We start from the raw sequence: 21409 nt of genomic DNA, 5'->3' as shown, positions 1-21409 counted from the left end.
GAAGGGGATGGGGGAGGGGAGAGAGAGAGAGAGGGAGAGAGAGACAGAGGGAGAGAGGCGGAGGGAGAAAGGTACAAGAGAGAGAAGGGAAGAGAGAGAGGGAGATAGAGGGAAAAAGGAGGGTCCCCGACTTCCTCACAGGTAATTAAAAGGACTATTTTCAAGGTTGCATGGGCAAAGACAATTCGGCCCTAATGAAGCATCGATCGACTGCACTAAGGTAGAAAGGAGCTGACATTCATTCAAAGGTACCTTTAACTGTAAGACACGGCACCGGGAATTATTCGTTCTCTGCTGTCATTGCCTAGGACCTGGGTTAGGGAGAGAAAAAAAAAGAGGGGGTGGAGGGGAGAGTTTGTTTTAAATTTATTTCTGCATTGCCACAAATGCATGTGTCGGGCTTTGTTTTTTTTTCTTTTTCTTCTCTTTAAAAAAAATATAATGCGTCAGGGCACATTCCCTTTGGTGGTAAGGCACGGGGCCCCTCCCTGCTTAGGGTAAATTTTCTTCATTAGTCACGTTTAAAAGCCCACCAATCAGGCCTGCCGGGTCCGGAATTCAGGAGGTCAGCGACGGCCAAGCAGGAACATTTTGGGAAGGGTAGGGGCATTGCTGGCTGGCCGGAAACACACACTCATTTCCCTCCACGGGTTGGCTGCTATATACTTTGTGCTGGTGTTTGCTATTCTGTGGCAAAACCCAGAAACCTCCAGGAAAAGAGAGCTTGGGGAAGGGGGACCTGTCCCTGTGCCAGGGAGTGTTGAGCATATTGACCGGGATCCAGCCAGAAAGAGACCAGAGATGCTGGTGGAAAGGAGGGTTTTGGCAATCCAGGGAGTGAGGCAGGGTTTTCAGGTTACAGAAGAATGCCAGGTAAAGGTGTAGGAGAGAAGCGAGGCTGGGTGACACCTCCCAGTCCACCTGGGGGACACTTCTTCTGGGATTCCTGGCCATGGACATGACTTCTGCTTTTTCTCATTAGCACTAAAAACATTTGCCTTTGGAGAAGATCCGAATGAGAATAACAAGATTCTAAAGTGATATTAGTGCCAAGTGAACTGGGGAGGATGATGCGGTGAAGGAGAGTCAGGATCGATTCCAAAACAAGTTGAGTGTTATCTGGAAAGGTTTTGCCCACAGCCCCAGCTTGGCTGGATCTTCTAAGAGGCCCCTCATATAACAATAGCAGGTCCCTTTAGAGCACAAAACACAAAGGGAATTTTCTCTGGTTCAGTCTCCACAGTGAGGCCCTTCCGAAGCCAGAGTCGATTCCCCCTGACCCCCACCTCCGCTAACAGTAAGCGTGGGGGGCATTCTCTCTTGGACCCCCATACACACATCGAGGGTAGCATAAACCTGTCCCCTTGCCAGGACTTTTCAAATCACCGGCTCTTTCTCCCGTTTTCTTTCTGTCTTTCCTTTTCTTCTCAGAATTTATTGGCGTTTCTTGATTTTGCTCTTAATTTTGGTTTGATTTTAGAGGGTGGGGGTGGCAGGGTATATTATTTAACTTGATAAACAGCATTAGCACAGCGCTGGGCCGCCTCCTGGCTTCCACGTCTCCTATTTTTTCATTTGTTTTACATTTCTAAGACATCTCCTTAGCTGAAGGAGGATACTTCCCACATATTGCACTATAGGCCATTCATGCAAAAGGATAATTTATTGGTCGCACAGCCTCTGAAGTTGAATTTTTAAAAAGAAAAATTGGAGCCTGGTTTCCCTGGGTTTGCTGCATTCTCGTGTCTTTAGTCCGTGCTCTTCTTCTTGCCTTTATCTTGGAAACACTTTATAACAGTGTATTTATCAATTTGATGCTGTTTTCTTCTGGTTTTCATTTATTTATTTATTATTTATTTATTTATTTAGTGCAGCCAAAGAACAGGTCAGGAAACAGAGGCAGAAATCGTGCAGAGCACCTGCTGAAATTAAAAAAAAAAAAGTTTGCCCCTAAAAAAATGACTCCACGGCAGCCCAGCAGATCCTATCTGCATTAATTTGGCTGAACAACAAGATGTTGCAGGGGACAATCTCTGAATAAAGCGGTTCCGAGTTCCCAGAATTGGCGCAGCTCAGCCTAAACAATGACTGCTTCCTACTCACCTTAACCCAGCTTTTCAAAAGAACATCCCCAGAAACACAAAGCATCAGCGGGAAATGGCAATTTTATGAATCCTAATCAATCAAAGGGCTTATTAACTCAATGTGAAGCCAGATTAAAATCTTTAATTATAAATCGTGCTAAAAGGAAAAACAAAATGTACTTATGGTACATTGAAAATTCCGGATATTAACATAGTTGCTATTATCTCTTGCAATATTAAATTCCCCCTCCTTCCCCCGCCCCGCACAACCTCACCTTTTTCTATTACCAAAGAACAGGGCTACAGAACCCAAATCATTTTTCCCCTCGATTTATTAAAATGTATTCTTTTTCTCCCCCTGTGCATCCAATAGGTTTCTGGGAAGCTGCGTTGGTGGTTGTAGGACCGAGTATGAGAAATCCTATTACTCAGCCCCGGGCGGCTAGGGTTTCAGTGTGATGCTGGAGGTAGTTTGGGTAGCTGTTTATTAAGGGGGCAGAGTTGGTATTACAGGGCCGGTAGTTGTTTTGTTTTGTTTTCTTTTTTTCCGGGGTGGGGGGGCGGTAGGAAGGGGACAGCAATCAGATGTGGAGCGTTTTCGCTAATGAAAGCGGCATGCGTGTCTGTGCTCGTAGGATTGATTGGCAGGAGTGGAGATTGCCAGCCCCAGGAAGGGTCCTCGCTTTAAGCCACGGTGTGAGAAAAAGCTTTAGGTGCTGCTGCTGCTGCTGCTGCTGTTGCTTCTTCTTCGGCTTCTTCTCCTTTTTTAATCAGGCAGACATTTGGGAAATGACCACAGCAAATTTAATCACAGTTGGGGGGTGAGGGGGGAGGGAGGCAGAGCAGAGACTGTGATTCACATGTTTTATTTATTTGTTCAGAGTCACGGCCATCCTATTGTGTGTCCCTCATTCTGTCATTTCAGGCCCCTCCGACCCACCCCCTACCCCTGTCCCCATTGTTAATGTAAGAGGCAGAGAATATAACCACGTTTTGTAATAATAACATATCCAACGTTGCAAAAGCGGGAACTGCATCTTGAGAGGGGTCCTTTTCTTACATTGAAATGATAGAAAAACAAAAAGAAAAGAAAAAGAAATCTCTCCATCCTAATGACAACGTAGGATGGAGAGATTTGTTCTTTGTGTAAAAATGCAGCGATGTTCCTGGCGAGGGTACATGCCCCATTTCCTCCCCTCCTGCACGTCGGCTATTGTACTATTCTATTTTTATATTTACAGAGCAAGCCCCATGTTACCAAATTGGCTTTAAATTAAATATAAAGAGAACGAAGGAAAGGAAGAAAGAAAGAAAAAAAAATCCTGTACAATCAAAGCTAATAAAAAGAAAGTAATACCCTGGTTTAAATTAAATCCTACTTCATTCCTTTTGTTCAAAGTTCAGAATTTCTTTATCTCAGCCTCTCTCCTGAAACATTCCCTTTCTTTGACTCTTCTTTTAGTTCCAGGGACAGGAAGCCCTTGTCCCCAAATTAGGTCTCTTAAGATCCTTGCCACTTTCCCTGCTAATCCTAGAACCAGGTTTCCACCCTGGATGGGGGGCTTGTCTAAAGGGGAGAGATAGCTTTCACTGACGAAAATCTTGATAGTGAATAGGGTTTGATTTTCATCCTACAAGGTTGACTCTGTGCTCTCCTTATCCAAACACTGGGTCTAAAATGCCTCATTTAAACCTGACTCAAGAAAGAGACTTGTCCCTGATGGACACAAACCCAGTGTGCCCTGGTGACACGTCCTGGCTCCCTCCCAGCTGTGCCCCTTCCTGAGACATTCAGGATCCTTTCATACCCTATTCTTGTGCGTTATTTCAAAAGTGCAGGAAAAATAACGGTTTTTCTGATTACTTTGGAACTCGTGAGCACAAACGCAACGCTCAACGTTACTTTAAAAACATGTACTAATATCTTTATATGCTTGGAGCAGATAAACAGTTACCCGGATGCTGCTTTAGCATCTGAAAACTTGCAGAACCCCATTTTGGCCGCTCCATAACCACAGTTACACACTCCTTGCTATCCACACACTAGTCTGGGTTTTCTTCTGCAAAGATGGATGATTTCTGTTTAGCTCCATCCCGCCTTGATTTTTCTGCCTTTGCAGACTGATAATTTTGTAGTTATCTAAATGGACAAATATAGCCAGAGGAAAAGATCCTAAATCAGTTTTCATGGCTAAAGTGCACACGGAATCCATTTTGGCAAAAAGCACTCAAATTCTCAGGATTCCTCTAAATCCTTAAATGCCACACGGCTGTGATACTCCTTTGAAGATGAGCATTGGACCTAATAAACTGCACACTGCAGGCGCAGGTCTTGTCTTCCTTAGTCTCGCAACAGCTTTTCACTAAATTCAAAAAAGACCTTTTGTGCTTAACTGGGTTTTCATTTCATTGCTTTTAAATTTGTTAAGCTTGACTTTTGACACTTTGGGTGTTTAGCCTTTTTTTTTTTTTTTTTTTAAGAGCAATTATATAATAAATATTTGTGCTTCCAGAAAGGAAGACATTCATCTGTTATTAATGCTCATATACAAAGCATAAGATGTACTTCACTTTTTTGTTAGAAATAACCCACATAAACAGATACATTTTTTTAAAAAAATCATCTTTCAACAATGGCATAAACTATTTTTGAAATAACACACAGAAACACTGTATACACAGTGTATTTACTCCGCTCCACTAGAAGGTGTAAACAAAATAGAAAAAAAATTAATAAAGTCAAGAAGGAACGATAACTTGTATAAATAATTATGTATATAAAATGTGCCTTTGAATTGCTATGTAAACAAATTAGACATCAAACGATGAAAAGCACAGTTAGTAAATTACAATTCTCTCTATAAAAAATATGAAACTATTTGATTCTTTTCTCACTGATTTACTTATCCAGTTCACTTCAGCAAATGAAAAAATGTGGGTGGAGATGGCTCTCAGCAGCTAAAATATGAAAACAGGTATTTGTTCTTGTTTTTGTTTTAAGAAACATGTATATGCAATTTTAGTTACTTCTCAGAAATTACAAAAGGGACATTTAGGAATTGCTCACAAGGTAATGCTTTGAGATGAAATTTTCTTTTGATATGCTTTTTAAAATATTCAGATACACAGTTCTGAAAATATTCACCTCTTAGGTGAGAATTGTCTTAATCTAAAAGAAATGGTTTTTTTTCCTATTCTGCCTAAAGGAAAATGATTTTAAAATTATTTTATGAGGAAATATTACATGGAAATCAATATGAAAAAACAGCATTATTAGTAGAAAATGAAACATAATTCTGAAACATTTTAATCCACTTATTTTCACTTATTTTAATCCACTTATTTGAAATATATTAAACATATTTCAAATGCATTTAAAATGTTTTTCATATATATTTTTATTCACATCACAACTCTTTTTGGGCGTTAGTTAATACACTTTATCTCTCTTTTTTTAATGTCAGGAAGAAATGGCAGTCATGATAGGAGGAGAATATTTACATTTTTCTATCTTCTTTAGTTTTGTTTCAAATCCAAATAAATAGGAATGCAAAAATGGTTTAAATGGTTATTTTAGAACCCTGCAGGGAATCTTCTCTTTAAAAGTATTTCAAGCCTTTTCTAAAGATTTCCCACATCAGTATTATGTTGTTGGTTTCCTTTTGAAAAACACTCGGCTTCTTAAAGAACCTTATAATTTAAATGTATTTCCTAGGCATATGGTTTTGTCAAAATCCAAGTCCAAACACAGAAAATGCCCGGGGTCTCCTTAACACCTCCAAAGCTAATGTTTATAGGCCAGCTTAAATCTGAGCAGAAAATATTCACCACAACGCCTGGCTTTTTTTTCTTCTTCTTCTCCTCCTTCTTCTTTCTTTCTTTTTCTGGATCAGATGAGCTCTACATTTGATATACAGACTGATTTCTTTTTCTATCAAAATTACACGAGAAGCAAAAAGCTGGAATCTAAGGCTCTAGACAAACTGGGTGGGTCTCCTCACTCCTCCTGTCTTTTCTCAGTGTCAGACTCTGTGTTTAGATAAAACAATTTATCTTTATCATTTTCAAGCTGGTCAGACGGGTGAGGGGTGGGAGGTACGAAGGGTGGAGGGGTGAGGGAAAAGGTGATTGTTTCACTTGTTGTCAGAGGGCATTGATCAGCCCTGCTGTCTGCTGGTCTGCGAGGTGAGGCCAGGTCCCCCAGGAGTACTTCGGGGCTGGGCCGTGTCAGGGCAAAGCTGTATTGAGTCATGACCCAGATGACGGCTCATTGAGGCAAACGGGTATTGGCGTCCAAATCATTCTGAGACACCCTCAGTAACACTTAAACCAGTCCACTCCGTTAATGTCAGGTCACGGGGGACACATTTAGCCCCCTCTGCTGACCATTAGACCCTTTGATGGAGTGGACGATAAACTTGACGGGACAAGCTGGACCCTGCACTTGAGTCTGTCTATGTTTACAGCAGGCCCAGTGTGGGGCTGTCCTTTGGAGAATGGCTGCCATCCCTGTGGCCAGGTCCTCTAGGGACTCTGGCCCTTTTACACCACACAGGATAAAACAGAACTAAAACTAATTTTAATGTTCCGGTGTCAAAGGGAGAAAAACAAGCCACCATGATCCTTCATGAAGTTTTTCAACAATGAGGTCAGATAACAAATTGTGGATGAAGTAGTCTGGCTCTACCATTTTGTAATTTTTATTTCTTGCTTTGATTTTTCTCTTTCTTCTAAGCACCACTTATATAGTGCAGGTATTTTGAAATCCATTTGTTATACCTTCTGTGGCAAAGAACAAAAAGAATTCCTTATTGTTTCCCAGGGAAGTAGAGAAGAATTCAACAAAAATTCACTCTGTTGTGATCACAAGGTTTCCAAGGCAGTCTTCTGAAAGGGAATTATTTTATTTTGTATTACCAAACATCAAATATATTTTGGGGAGAGAGGGGAATAGGAATCTAAAGCTAATTGCATTTCCCATTGATGGGAGCATTAGCCTAAAACAAACTTGAGCTTGGAAATGAATCTAAAGTACAAACTAACAAAAACCAAGTCTTTGTTAACATTCAAAGGGTGAATTAATAATCATTATTGCTACTATTTAAACAAATTATACCTAAATCTTCGGTTACACGAGAGATCGCTACTGTTTACTTTTGCTGCTTTCCCACCAGCAAAAGGCCTCCGGTTTGACAGAGCAGATTTTCTGGTATTAAAATGCTTTTATCCTAGTTTTAGCACCTTGTCTGAATTCCTCTTGAGAATTAACTGATATTGCATGAGACGGGAAAATGAGAGGCGGTTTTCAAGTGGCCCCCACACTCAAAAACCCAGTCCAACAGAAACAACCCTCTCTTCTAACAATACCAGTTACTAAGTACGCAATTAGCATGAAGGAAAAAAAAAGTACAAATGAGCTAACTAATATGACCAAATTGTGCATCTGTTTTGCCTTAAAAGTAAAAATCTAATTAAAACGATAATCTGGTTACCAAACTGTTAACTGTCCTTCTGATAAAGAAGGAAGCAACTGTGGGTTATGTTTCACCAAGGGGGAGGGAGGTGGAGCTAACGTCAGGTTCTCATTGTCTACTTTGCATTATCCAAGCCTGAGAGACTTTTCCAGAGTTCATATTCTTTGTTTCCTAATGCAGTCTGGAACCTTTAGAGCTGGCTAAAATTCAGAAGTGTTTCTCTTAAAAGGAGTCAGTTTATCAAACCATGAAGATTACATCTCATTTTCATATCAATGTACGTAGCTTCATTCCAGAGAAATTAGATAAATTAGAACATGTATCCACACCCCACTTTATTACATCCTGCCCCTGAAGCTTGAAAGTAAGACTTACAGATTCAGAGACTTCAAATGATTTCAGGGAGTTTATATTTTGGTATGGCTTTGGAAGAGGTGTTAGAGTAACTCCTTTTCTTTCCATTTGCTATTAATATTGTGTATAACGCAAATGCATAAACGAGTACCATCAACATTTACTAACTCCATCTTGATGTTTTATGTTGAAAGGATAGAAATAATTCTAGCACAGATGTGTCTGTGAGTGAATGTGTGTGTGTGTGTGTGTGTGTGTGTGTGAGAGAGAGAGAGAGAGAGAGAAGGAGAGAGAGGAAGAGAGAGAAAGCACACAGTCATGTATCTTTTACTCACGTCATTCAAATAGACTTCTAACTATAGCCCTAACTCAAGAAATAAAGTGCATTGATCTGGTATTTATAATGGGGCAATCTTGAGTTTTTAGTGGGACAAGATACCAATGGGAAATTACGTCATTGCCAGCAAACTTCTCTTTCCATCCTGCCTTCAGTAATTTTTCCCACCTCTTCCTTTCAATTTGCAAACTCAAGCAAGAGCACAATTAAGAGAAATACATGCCTCTTGTGCCCTGTACATGTGTTTGGCACCTGAAAAGTATATCATTAGTAACTGGAAGAATTAGCCATAAAATCCATATTGACTAACATCCTGCCGTGTCATTCAAAAATGATCATTCTATCCTGATCCAAATGTAAATTTCCAGGCCAGAAACTAAAAAGGTGTAAGACATAGAATCCACCAAATTAATGAAATCAACTTGACTTTTAAAACAGTTTGAAACAGCACTTCCACATTTAACTCATATTTTCTCAACCACCACTAGCATTCCAAATAAAAAATCAGCAGACTTGGGATAGCTTCTATACAACCACAAAACCTTAGATATTTTTCTGAGGACAAGAAGACTAAATTTTCTCTGAACTCTGTTCTCAGAGGACATGAGTATAAATGAGGGAAGAAAGGCATTTTGTTCAGCAGCAAAAGAACATTAGATACCTGTTTGTCATGCTGCATTTATACTACTTTTTACGTATTAAAAAAAAAACCTTAGATTTTCCTGCTCTAGACTGATACTTCTGCCTGTAAAATTCTTGGAAAATAACATACCAGTTAGCATATACCTCTGAAAGCAGCTAATTCTGAATTTAACTCACTCTTCTTGTGACCTAGGTTTCCTTCTCAGAATTTTCATTTACATCCACAGCCTGGGTATTCCAAGGAAACTTTATCCTTCAAGCACCTTTTGTCACATTTTGCTGGGCTCTGCTAACTGTCCTAATCACATCGTCTGTGAATCGGATCCAGGGGTGACAAGCGCTGTGTATGCCATTTGCTCACTGGCTCCATGAGAAAAATCAAACATGGACATCTGTATCCCAATAAACCAATGTTTCCCAATGTTTTAAATTGCCACCTGTAAAAGAAGTCTTGTAACTCCTTTTTTTTTCCCTCAAAATAGTGGCTGATGAACGATATTCCTTATTTTTTTTTATTTTGCTTTGGATTTCACCTTAATCTCAACACATTTTGAAATGGCTCATTGAACTTCATTCTGTGAGCTCTAGCTCTCTAGAGGTCACAAGAAGGTCACCAGGATATTCTCTGAAAGCATCACAGGAGATAAAAATATACAGATTCCACAGTTCCAACTTTGTCATCTGGAACTCCAGCCCGCACGACACTAATGCATGACAGCAAACGATCTCCCTTCCCCATCGGAAAGGTGAGCAAGGAGTCCAGACCACGGCTCTAGTCTGTCCTTTGAAATAATCCTTGGTCCCTGTGGAGAATGTGATGAACACTGGCATCTCACAGCCATTTTCCAATAGAGTCCAAACCACTAGTCACCCCCAATGTCCCTGGCCACAACCTCCTTCTATTTAATGGCAGCACAGACTGGTCATGTTCATCTGTTAATGATGTCTTAATGGCAACCCCAAGTCCGAAGCCAACTTGAGGACAAGATGGGGATCCCACCAGGCTGGAGAGCACCGTAGACTCCAGGTCTGTTACCAAGCATAGGGTAGGGAAGAAGGGGCTTTTGCTGCTTCTAGGGGCCAAGCCTGGGGTTTCTCCCATCCAGGGGGTCTAGGGAAGAACCAGATTTTCTCTTTCTGTTCATTGGGCTTCATCATCTGATCAATGAAATGCTTAATGTGAGTTTTCAGAAAAACTGGGGCAGATGATCAGAAAAAGTGATAAGTGGCGGCTGTATTTCACACGGTTGTTTATAGCAAACTAAGTCTGAACCGCTGCACTGGGTGTCGCAGTACAAGGGGGGGAAATGTATGCAGGCAACAGGGAGTTAAGTAAATAAATTTTTTCTTTTCTTCGTCGATGTGTTTAGTTCTCTTCCTGCCAAGATTCATCTCACTCCGCTATCTTGTGAGAGACACATATGGTGCAGTGAAATTGCCATCCAAGAAAGCATGTCCCAGCCTGTTGAGACATCATCAAATAAGATTAAAGCAAAGTAAAAATAAAAAGATAGAACGATTTTTTTTCTTTTCCTTGTACAGAGAACATCTGATGAAAGCCACCGAGGTACCTGAATTGCTTCTAAAGGTTTGCAGCCATTTCTTTACTTTGGATGGTTAAGAAAAAGCCAGCAGTAACATGACAATATCTTCTTTGCTTTCTCCAAGTTAGTGAAAAAAAAAAAAGCTTCATAATAAACCAGATGTATATGAATAAAATACAATCTTCCCTTCAGCACTTCAGTTGCAAACAGCACTTAAACATGCTGGAGACAGATTTCAGTCTTCACTTTCCTGCCTTGCCTTTGCCTTCTACAGACTCAGACTCTTCAGGGTGACATAGAATCAAACTTTCATTTTTAAATATCAGTTATTAAGATGCCTTTTATGGCAAACGGTGGTTCATCTCTTGCTTCGACAGACCTCAGAATGGGAAGGACTGAGTTTCATCTTTAACCAGTTGGTGGTCATATTGTCCTCTGGTGGATGACATGCTCATAAGGAATGGGATAGAAGGTGTCTGCATGTGCTATGCAGTGTCCCTTCAGCTGCCAGCCTCCCAAGGACTCTGCGTACCTCTGAAGGTACAGCCTCCCTTATTCGCACCATCTGATTCCATTAGGCCCAATGTCCACTAGGCCGGGAAATTACAAATAGACCTGACCTTCTTCAGTGTCTCTGTACCTGGCAATACCCTGGTGGCATGGGTATGAGTTAGCTAGATTAATATCACGGCCACCTCCAGAAGGCAGCATCTTTCCCGCCCAGCGCCCTCTAGGTGAAGGCTCACAATCATATCCAACTTCTTTCCCTGTTCCCCTTTTCTTCAGGAATCTGTGAGCTCTGGGAGAATTTATGATGGGAGCAGGAGGTGGGGGAATCCACATGCCACTCACTTGAGACTCTTCTGGAAAATGCAAGGCATTTTGTATTTTTAAGGCACTCTCTACCCCTCCACTTCCTTCCCCAGTGGGATTTCAGAAAGTACTGTACACTCTTTGAAAGGATGCAGCTGGCTGGGCGCGGTGGCTCACACCTGTAATCCTAGCACTTTGGGAGGCCGAGATGGGTGGATTGCTTGAGGCCAGGAGTTCAAAACCAGCCTGGGCAACAAGATGAAATCCTGACTCTACTTAAAATACAAAGAATTAGCTGGGGTGGTGGCAGGCACCTATAATCCCAGCTACTCAGCAGGCTGAGGCAGGAAAATCGCTTGAACCCGGGAGGGGGAGGTTACAGTGAGCTGAGATTGCACCACTGCACTCCAGCCTGGGCAACGAGAGTGAAACTTCATCTTAAAAAAAAAAAATCATTAAGGATGCAGTCAGGAGGTAAACAACACCATGCTTCACATGGGAGGGGGTCCCAAAGCCAGGCTTTGAAATTAAAATACATTTTATTTAAGTGTCTGGAGAGGGAGGGTGGCGGGCCGTGAAAGACAAGCATGTCCCTTTCTTAAAGGCAGACACAGTGTTCTCTGTAATGTGAAGTCAGTTAGTGTTTCTAAGCAGAGATGAGGAAGCTGCCGGAGTATTTGTTTGCAAACCGTTCTAGGTAAGTTTTACAAGATCTTGTTTCCAATACGCAGCCTTAATTGGACCTCTGGAAAGCAACAATGCATCAGTGGAAGAGATTATCACTGGCCTTAATAAGCTGTTGTTGGCTTTCATAACAGCCACTGCCTAAAATGAGACACACGGAGCCCAGAGACAATCTTACCAATTGCCTGGAGCAAGGATTAGAGCGACAAGGATCCGAAGAAGAGCAGGAAAGGAGTGAGGAGGGGGCGGCGGAAGAAGCAGGGGCTAATGTAAAATCGTTTCCATATTAACCTTCTTCCCTTCTGACAATGGTCAAGTTCTGATTCAAAATACAAATTATCTCCAATTACTTCAAAAGAGGCAGTCAGAGAGCTGTCATTTAACCCTCACCATCTGTTTGCTTCAAAAGAAAGCAGTACAGCCTGCCACGTTGACCTCAACTTTCCCTCCAAGCTCTGGACAGCACCAAAGACACAGGCTTATTGTCCTCTGGAGAAAAGTCTGTTGGGGTTTTCGGGGGGCAGGGGAGCATGGGGAGGGTTAGGAAAGAGGGTAGAAAGGATCGATGATATATGGAACCAAAGGAGGGAGTCCTGAGGGGTGACTTAACTCATGAGGTGAGGTCTAGAGTGGAGTTGGGGTGCTTGCCCATCCTGGCCTTGTTTTCTCAACCTCCTGCACTAGAGGATGTGGCTTAAAATAAGATGGGCTTTAAGAAGGCCTCAGTGAACTGAGCCAGCTGAGGACGCCAGGACGGCCGGGTTGAATGAGGACCATGCTGCGGCCAGGCCTTCTGCCTGGTCTTCTGTTGTGTGAGGCCAACAAAGATTGCCTGGTACAATCAGAGCAGCAAGACCGTAAGGTCAAGGGGAATGGTGCTTTGGGAAAATAAACAATCTGTTAGTACTGTACTGTTAGACCCTTGTGTTACAGGAAAGCAGTCCGGATCCAGACCCCAAGAGAGGGTTCTTGGATCTCCTGCAAGAGAGAATGCAGGGCAAGGTCGTAAAGTGAAAGCAAACTTATTAAGAAAGTCAAGTAATAAAAGAATGGCTAGGCCATAGACAGAGCAGCCCCGAGGGCCGCTGGTTGCCCATTTTTATGGTTATTTCTCGATGATCTGCTAAACAAGGGCTGGATTACTCATGCCTCCCCTTTTTAGACCATACAGGGTAACTTGCTGATGTTGCCATGGCATTTGTAATCTGTCATGGCGCTGGGGGGAGTGTAGCAGTGAGGACGACCAGAGGTCATTCTCATCCCCATCTTGGTTTTGGTGGGTTTGGGAGGCTTCTTTACTGCAACCCGTTTTATCAGCAAGGTCTTTCTGACCTGTGTCTTGTGCCGCCCTCCTAACTCTTCCTGACTTAGAATGTCTTCACCGCCTGGGAATGTAGCCCAGTGGGTCTCAGCCTCATTTTACCTAGCTCCTATTCAAGATGGAGTTGCTCTGATTTACACGCCTGTGACACTTCGATGGGCTAAAAAAAGAAATCTACCTGCTCTACCAAAACCCTCAAAAACACACCATTCTGGGGTCTCTTCATGGAAGCACATCTTGCTCTGCCTCAAAGCAATTATAACTCAGAAAACCAAATTCCATCATCAACAGGGGTCCTGCATGGGCCTTCCCTCCTTCGGAAAGCTAGCGGAGTTAAAGGAAGAGAGCACAGCAGTTTATGAAGACGTCCCAGGACAAGACTGAAAGCACTGGTAGGGAGAACGGCTTCCCAACAGGCCACAGTGAAATAAGAGAGTGCAAATTTCTAAATGCCTTATGTTTTATGAGAGATTTCTAATGTGTATGCCCAGGTACATTATATTATTTCCACTACCTCTGATCTTTATTTTCCATTTTATAGCCCACTGAATAACAGGTTTTTTCAAGAGAGAAAGAAAGAAAACAGATCCCCTATAAATGAGGACAACTTTGACTCATAAACAGTTCATATGCTCAGAGAGGAAAGGCACCTGGTACTTTCTAAAGGCAAGCACCTCCAAATACCAGTGCCATGTGGTGGGAGGGCAATTCTTTGCCTTGTCAAGTGGTACTGAAGCGTGAGGTCTGTTTCTACCACCTTGCCTGGAGTAACTGTTGTGGCCTCTTATTTCTCATTCCAAAGCAGATGGGGGACAAGTCCATTAAACACAGAAAGCTGCAGCGCTGTTATTAACCAGTATCAGCATGGCGATGATGGCTGGAGGGGCCACAGTGAAGGGCAAGCCCCAAACCCCCAAGGATGGGCTCTGGATTCACCTAAGCCCCTCCCCCCATGTGCACATACACAGAAGAAAATGACTTTTTTTTTTTTTTTTTTTTTTGAGACAGGCTCACTCTGTTGCACAGGTGGGAGTTCAGTGGCTTGATCTTGGCTCATTACAACCTCTGCCTCCCAGGTTCAAGCAATTCTCCTATCTCAGTCTCCCAAGTAGCTGGGATTACAGGCACCTGCCATCATGCCCAGGTAATTTTTTTGTATTTTTAGTAAAGACAGGGTTTCATCATGTTGGCTAGGCTGGTTTTGAACTCCTGACCTCAAGTGATCTGCCCGCCTCAGCCTCCCAAAATGCTAAGATTACAGGCATGAGCCACCTCCTCTCCCTTCTCTGCTCTTTAAGCACCTCCATTTCCCTTTTTTTGTGATTGTTCTTTTTTGGTTTAGGGACAAGGTCTCACTCTGTCACCTAGCTGGAGTACAGTGGTGCTATCATGGCTCACTGCAGCTTTGAACTCCTGGGATCAAGCGATCCTCCCATGTAGCTAAGACTACACACACATACCACCACACCCAGCTAATTTTTTTATTTTTGTAGAGGCAAGGTCTCACTATGTTTCCCAGGCTAGTCTCAAACTCCTGGCCTCAAGTGATCTTCCTGCCTCAACCTCCCAAAGTGTTGGGAGTGTGGGCATGAGCCACCACACCTGGTGTCTCCTCAGTTTCCAAGTACAAGTCAAGGGTTCCATTGGCAGCTCAGCAATGGACACTGCATTTAGGTGACGGCATTAGCTGTGCAACACTGAGCTCTGATGAAAGCAGAGCTTTCAGATCTTCTCTCGGGCCTATTCATCCCTTCCGAGTCCAGCTTAGAAGATACTGGGCCACCTGATGAGCTGTCAGAAGAGCATACAACGGAAACGATGGTGCATATCTCTCTCTTGGGTCTGGTTACTGCATGTGATATAAACCGCTGTCTCTGACCGGCATCTGCTCTCTCACACACATTTCCTTGCTGGCCAGTGCAAACACTCTACATTTGAGTCAAACATAGAAGAAAACATGGCAGAACTTCTTGGAATACAGAGGTCTTTGGCAGACTCTAGCTCTACCCTGTCTCGCTCTCTGCCACCATCCCCTCCCTGGCAAGGGAGGTAGGGACAGTGGGAAAATCACTAAGTAGCAGCATCTGGACCTGATTAATTAACTAGCTGGAGCATCTGCAAACGTGTCAGGCCTGAGCCTATGACAAAGTCCTGTGAGCAGGTTTGTGTTCAGGAAGGGAACCGGCTGTTACATTTTATAAGACAAATATTATCTGTTCTTCCAGGATGCTTGTTATTAAAAGCTGGATTTAATAGAAGAATTAAAAGGGCTTGTTTCACTTGACATTTCATCCACTAAAGACCTGAGGGGGGGAATACCCAGTGCCTGCAGATTGGGAGCCTGTCTGTCAAGTTCCTTCCCTGTTTTGCTTTCATTGTTCTCCATTGACTGGTTTTTGCACCAAATGTTAAAGTCATAAGATGCTGAAGATTTCCCAATTACAAGAGTCTTTTCAAGGACTATTTCAGAGACTGCAAATGTGCAAAAGATGCTCCATTTATTTCTGCTAAGTAAATATCACACTAGAAATCCAGGTCTTCCTCTTTCTGCCTCTGACATACAGGTAGTGGAGGAGGCAAAAATAGGACCATTCTCAAGCCCATCTGTGTTTGGCCTGGCTACTGCCTTCCTTCAGAAGTCAATGCTATTTTATCCTGAAGACAGTGTCAGGGCTGACTTTTAAATGCTCTTTTAATGCCAAGATTCACACAGATGTCATGATTGTTTTCTATACGCATGGCCCTGTAGTTCATCTCTTACGTTATTCCATCAAGTCAGTACTTCACAAAGCCTGAATCATCATCACTATCATCTGAATTGGTAGGTGGCTTTGGGGTAAATCCAGGTCCAGAGGATAAAATCCCTGAGGAATTCCCAGGTGTGAAGGGAACCGCCCAGGTTGGGGATTTCGCAGCAGGCTGTAAACTACCTGATCAATAGCACCTGGACCACACTAGTACCATCTGTGATTTAAAGATAAGATCTCAGGCCAGACACGGTGGCTCACACCTGTAATCCCAGCACTTTGGGAGGCCGAAGCAGCTGGATCACAAGGTCAGGAGATTGAGATCATCCTGGCCAACATGGTGAAACCCCATCTCTACTAAAATACAAAAAATTAGCTGGGCATGGGAGCACACGCCTGTAGTCTCAGCTACTCGGGAGGCTGAGGCTGGGGAGTTGCTTGAACCCGGGAGGCGGAGGCTGCAGTGAGCCGAGATCGTGGCCCTGCACTCCAGCTTGGTGACAGAGTAAGACTCCATCTCACAAAAAAATAAAAATAAAAATAAAAAGTAAAGATAAGATCTCCATAACCAGGAGATGGGAGGGGATATAGCTGTGTTCTGTGACAGAGCCTCCAAAATTTCACTTGTGTGGGTCGGTGCCACTTCATAGCTCCTCAGGTCAAAGACAGGCCGAGTGAAACCACTCCATGACACTAGGAGGTGGTATTCTGTTCCTTATTTAAAAGACAGAGACTTTGGAAGATTTAATTAACCAAACAGGCAAAAAAGTATGAAATCATTAGTGAAAAGGAACAAACATAATCTAAATAGATCCCTAATTAGGGCTACCAGATAACTTACATTACGTATTATATAAAAAAATATGCTAAAATATTCAGTAAAAAGATGTTCTGTATTTGGGGCAAGCTTCTAGTGAAAATAAACTATTTCTTGATTATATGAAATACAAACCTAACTGGGTGTTCTGTGTTGTTATTTGCTAAATCTAACAATGCTATACCAGATTTGAACCAGTCTGATTTTCAGAGACAGGAGACTGAAATTCTAGAATTTTCTACTGACAGTGGACTTTAGGTAGGTAATGTGTTTTAGTTTCCATCCGCGTGCAGATGGGAACTATGCATTAAGGTCATTCTACATGAAATATCTGCATTTATGACTTTTTTTAAGTATTGTCTTCCCACTTTTACTGCATATACAATTACCTAACTCTCCAAAAATGAAAGAAATATTTCTAAGCAGAAGGCCTTAGAAAATATATGCAGATAACAAGTGTTAAATACTTACATATCAAATTTAATTAGCTCAACCCTTTAAACACTTTAGTTACTTTGGTTTTAAAATGCTCCACCATATTTTGTCACAGTCCAAATTTAGAAAATCAGTGGAAAGGGAACAGACACCTAAACTTTCTCCTAACAAGGTCAAATTATCATAAATTTGGAATTTTTCAGGTTCAAAATAACTAGGATTTATTATTCTTATACTTTACTGAAGACAACTGATTCTCTCCCAACGATTTCTTTCTCTTTTCCCTTCTGATTACAACAAAAATCTAACTACCGAAAATAAGCTTATTCCTCAAAAGGAAACTAAGCTGCCAAGCTCTATGACAATAATACTAATTAAAAGTCCATTTGACTGTGGAGGCCTCCTCTCCACTCTAGAGCAGTTTTGCATTTCAACTTTGAAAAATGAAAAACCTGGCCGGGCGTGGTGGCTCACGCCTGAATCTCAACACTTTGGGAGGCCGAGGTGGATGGATCACAAGGTCAGGAGATTGAGACCATCCAGGCTAACACAGTGAAACCCCATCTCTACTAAAAATAGAAAAAAATTAGTCAGGTATGGTGGTACACGCCTGTAGTCCCAGCTACTCAGGAGGCGGAGGCAGGAGAATCACCTGAACCTGAGAGGCAGAGGTGGCAGTGAGCCAAGATTGCCACCACTGCACTCCAGCCTGGGCAAGAAGAGCAAGACTCCGTCACAAAAAAAAAGAAAAATGAAAAACTTGAATGGACCTAGTTCCTAACTTGGGAAGAAAGTGCTTATGTTGTAAATAGATTTCGTTTAAAATAAAAGAGCTCCAAAAATCTACAGAGCAATTCTTTTGAGACGAATGAAGACATTTTGAAGCATCCAAGTGGGATATGGTCATGAACATCCTTCTTCGAAGACAGTCTGGTCAATGTATCTGCTGCAGCAAAACATTTGGGATTTGGGCAATGCATTTTGGATCTGAATATTCCCTAGGTTCTGTCAAGATAGCACCTGTCTTAGGAATTTCTCTGTCAAAGTAGTCACTAAAATGTTTAGGGTGAAGGCTGTGCCTGCAGTTCTGAATTGCAAAGTACCACAGTGGTATGCATCTTAAGAAGTGGCTATGAGAAGACTTTTCGTTCACTTGTCTCACCAGAGAAGACAGAGATGATGTCTCCCTCTTCAAAGATGGCCTTAAAATGATATTGAGAGGATCAAAAAAAGAACAGACAAAATTATTTGGAAATAAAAAAGACTACAGGCAAATCAAATGTTCCCATGTCTTTAAAAGCCTTTCTATGAAAATTGGTCCTATTTATTAGCGGTGAAATACAAACCATGCTATCAAGAATCTTAAGGAAATGGATTGCTGTTAAGTGATACTTCAGAATCCACCCCCTAGCAAGGCTACTGCGCCATTACGGGAAGATAAGCAGAAAATCCTTGCCTCCCAGAAAGGAGACCTTTGCTTGAAATACTGTAAACCATTCAGTGGCAGTTCTAATGCCAGTGATTCAAAATATCGCTCCAGAAAATTTCAGTTAACCAGCAGTACCCAGGGTCTTTATAGATGAAGACAAAGACCAAGACTCTGTCGAGGGAGGAGATGCTAAAGAAGGTGATTAGCCTCTGAAAGTGCAGTCTTAAAGGTCCAATTTTTACATGCATCAATATCACATGTAATAATCTACAGTAGTAGGGAATGTGATTGATTCCTGCCTGGCTCTGTGTTGCGTGAAGCAGCAATAATCTAAGTACAATATCGCCTTCTATCCTCCCACCCTCCACATCCTGCTGTCCCCCATCCCTGCCCTTCTACCTGTCAAAATGCGGAAGGAAATTGATTACCACGTGGAACAGGTTATGCTCCTAGCCTTGCATTCTTAGAACATTTTGCTTTGGAGTCCTAGGATTCTTAAGAGAAAATACACATGCACACACATTTTTTAAGGTATAGACACTATCCTTGAGGAGCTTATAATCTAGGTGGGTAGACAAAACACCCCAAGGAAAATGATGTGTCAATGTCTGGATGAAGACTACTAGTTCAACTTCTCAAGGGACGCAAAGCATTCCTTTGGAATTTCTTTATAAAAAAGAAGCAAGTGAATGAGTTAATTCAAAAATGGCTTCAGTTGAAATTCAAAGCAGGATGTACACTATGGGTAGACCACAGGCCAAGCCTAATTATGGTTTTGTTGCTCGGTGAGAGCCAGGACTAACAAGGGTGAGGCAAGTGTGTACTTCCTACCATGTCACAAGTCTCCATCTAGACGTGAAGAAGACATTTGACCTCTGGGTTTTGTTCAGCCTCTCCCTGTCCTGAGTTTCTGGGAAACAGATGGCCACATATCACGATCCCCAGCATCCCCACTCTCTGCATAACCCCAGCTGTCCTGGGCCAAGGGTTTGGTGCCTGCAGGCTTTCTGAGCCACAGCCTCCCCTGATTTCACGCTTTGACCCCACACCGGAGTTTACACCCAAGTCCTCATCCAAGACGCTAGCCCCTACTTCATCTCCATTATTCCTCAGCTCCATTCCTTGAAGATTGGACCTGCTTTCTCTACCCTCAAATTATATCAAGCATCCTAAGATGTGAGTTCCAACATCACTACATGGGATTCCAGTTATTGCCACCGTTATCCTAAGACTCCGGCTCCTCGACTGCCTCTCTTCTACCCATCTTCCTCCATCCCTACCCCAAACAAGGGCATAGCTCAGACCCAATGTACCCCTGTACTCAATAATCAGGCCCTCTGGACAAGCCTGGCATTAGAACTTCCAGAAGTTCTCTTTTCCTACTCCCCATACTTCAAAATGGTACCACTGAGGTCTTGCTAAACCTAGCATTCAAGTCTGCTCAAGTTATAAAAAGTAGACCGTAAATTTTCCAAAACTCTGTCATCTCCACCTTATGGTCTTAAATGCTGGTAGCTATGCAATGTATTTAACTTAGATGCCTCTTCGTTCTTTTAGGAAAAAGCAAATTGGAATCGATGGCTTTGGGGATGCCTCTCAGTCATCATGCTTTCTGATTAGTAAGAAACATGACGTGGCCAGGCGCAGTGACTCATGCCTGTAATCCCAGCATTTTGGGAGGCCAAGGTGGGCAGATCACCTGAGGTCAAGAGTTCGAGAACAGCCTGGCCAACGTGGCAAAACCCCATCTTTACTAAAAATACAAAAATGTAGACAGATGTGGGGGCACACGCCTGTAGTCCCAGCTACTCTGGAGGCTGAGACAGGAGAGTCGCTTACACTCAGGAGGTGGAGGCTGCAGTGAGCAGAGATGGTGCCACTTTGCTCTGGCCTGAGTGACAGAGCCAGACCCCATCTCAAAAAAAACCACCAAAAAGACATTACTCTCAAATATTTGCATCTGATGGAAATTCTAAGGAAGTAGTGAAGAATTCAATTTTCTTTCTATTTTTTTTTTTTTTTTTTTGGGACACTTGCTCTGTTGCCTAGGCTGGAGTATGATGGCGGATCCTGGCTCACTGAAACCTCTGGCTCCTGGGTTCAAATGATTCTCCTGCCTCAGCCTCCCGAGTAGCTGAGATTACAGGTGCCCGCCACCATGCCAGCTAATGTTTGTAATTTTAGTAAAGACAGGGTTTCACCACATTGGCCAGGCTGGTGTCAAACCCCTGTCATTATGATCCACCCACCTTGGCCTTCCAAAGTGCTGGGATTACAGCTGTGAGCCACTGTGCCTGGCCCTCAATTTTACTCTTTAAGTTTCACATCAATGGCACCAAGAAGAAAGCCCCAATGAATTTTTCAGTGGCCTCTGGTCCATTGTGTTAACGCAGACCTTCTAAAACTCAAGAGTAGTAACTTGGACACAAGGTGGTGCTAAGAAGTAAAAATTTAACTGTGGGTCCTTTTCCCCAAAGGTTATCTCAAATACTCAAGGTTTTCAGGAGACTTAATCATTTACAGATGTTTTCACACACATTGCCTTATTAATTCCTCAGAACTCAGGGAAGAATACGCTAGTCTCGTGTTGTAAACATATAAATGAGAAAAATAAGGTTTCCTTAGGTTGTGTGACTTGTCCAAGATAACTCAGCCCAATCTAGGTCTGCTTTGTAACTCTAGGCTTAGGGCTGTCTTTTATTCTCCAACACATGTTGGTCTCTTTTTT

Source organism: Cebus imitator, unplaced genomic scaffold (genome assembly GCF_001604975.1).
Source record: "Cebus imitator isolate Cc_AM_T3 unplaced genomic scaffold, Cebus_imitator-1.0 Scaffold118, whole genome shotgun sequence".
Lineage (NCBI taxonomy): Eukaryota > Metazoa > Chordata > Mammalia > Primates > Cebidae > Cebus > Cebus imitator.
Note: the sequence above shows the minus strand (reverse complement) of the source record.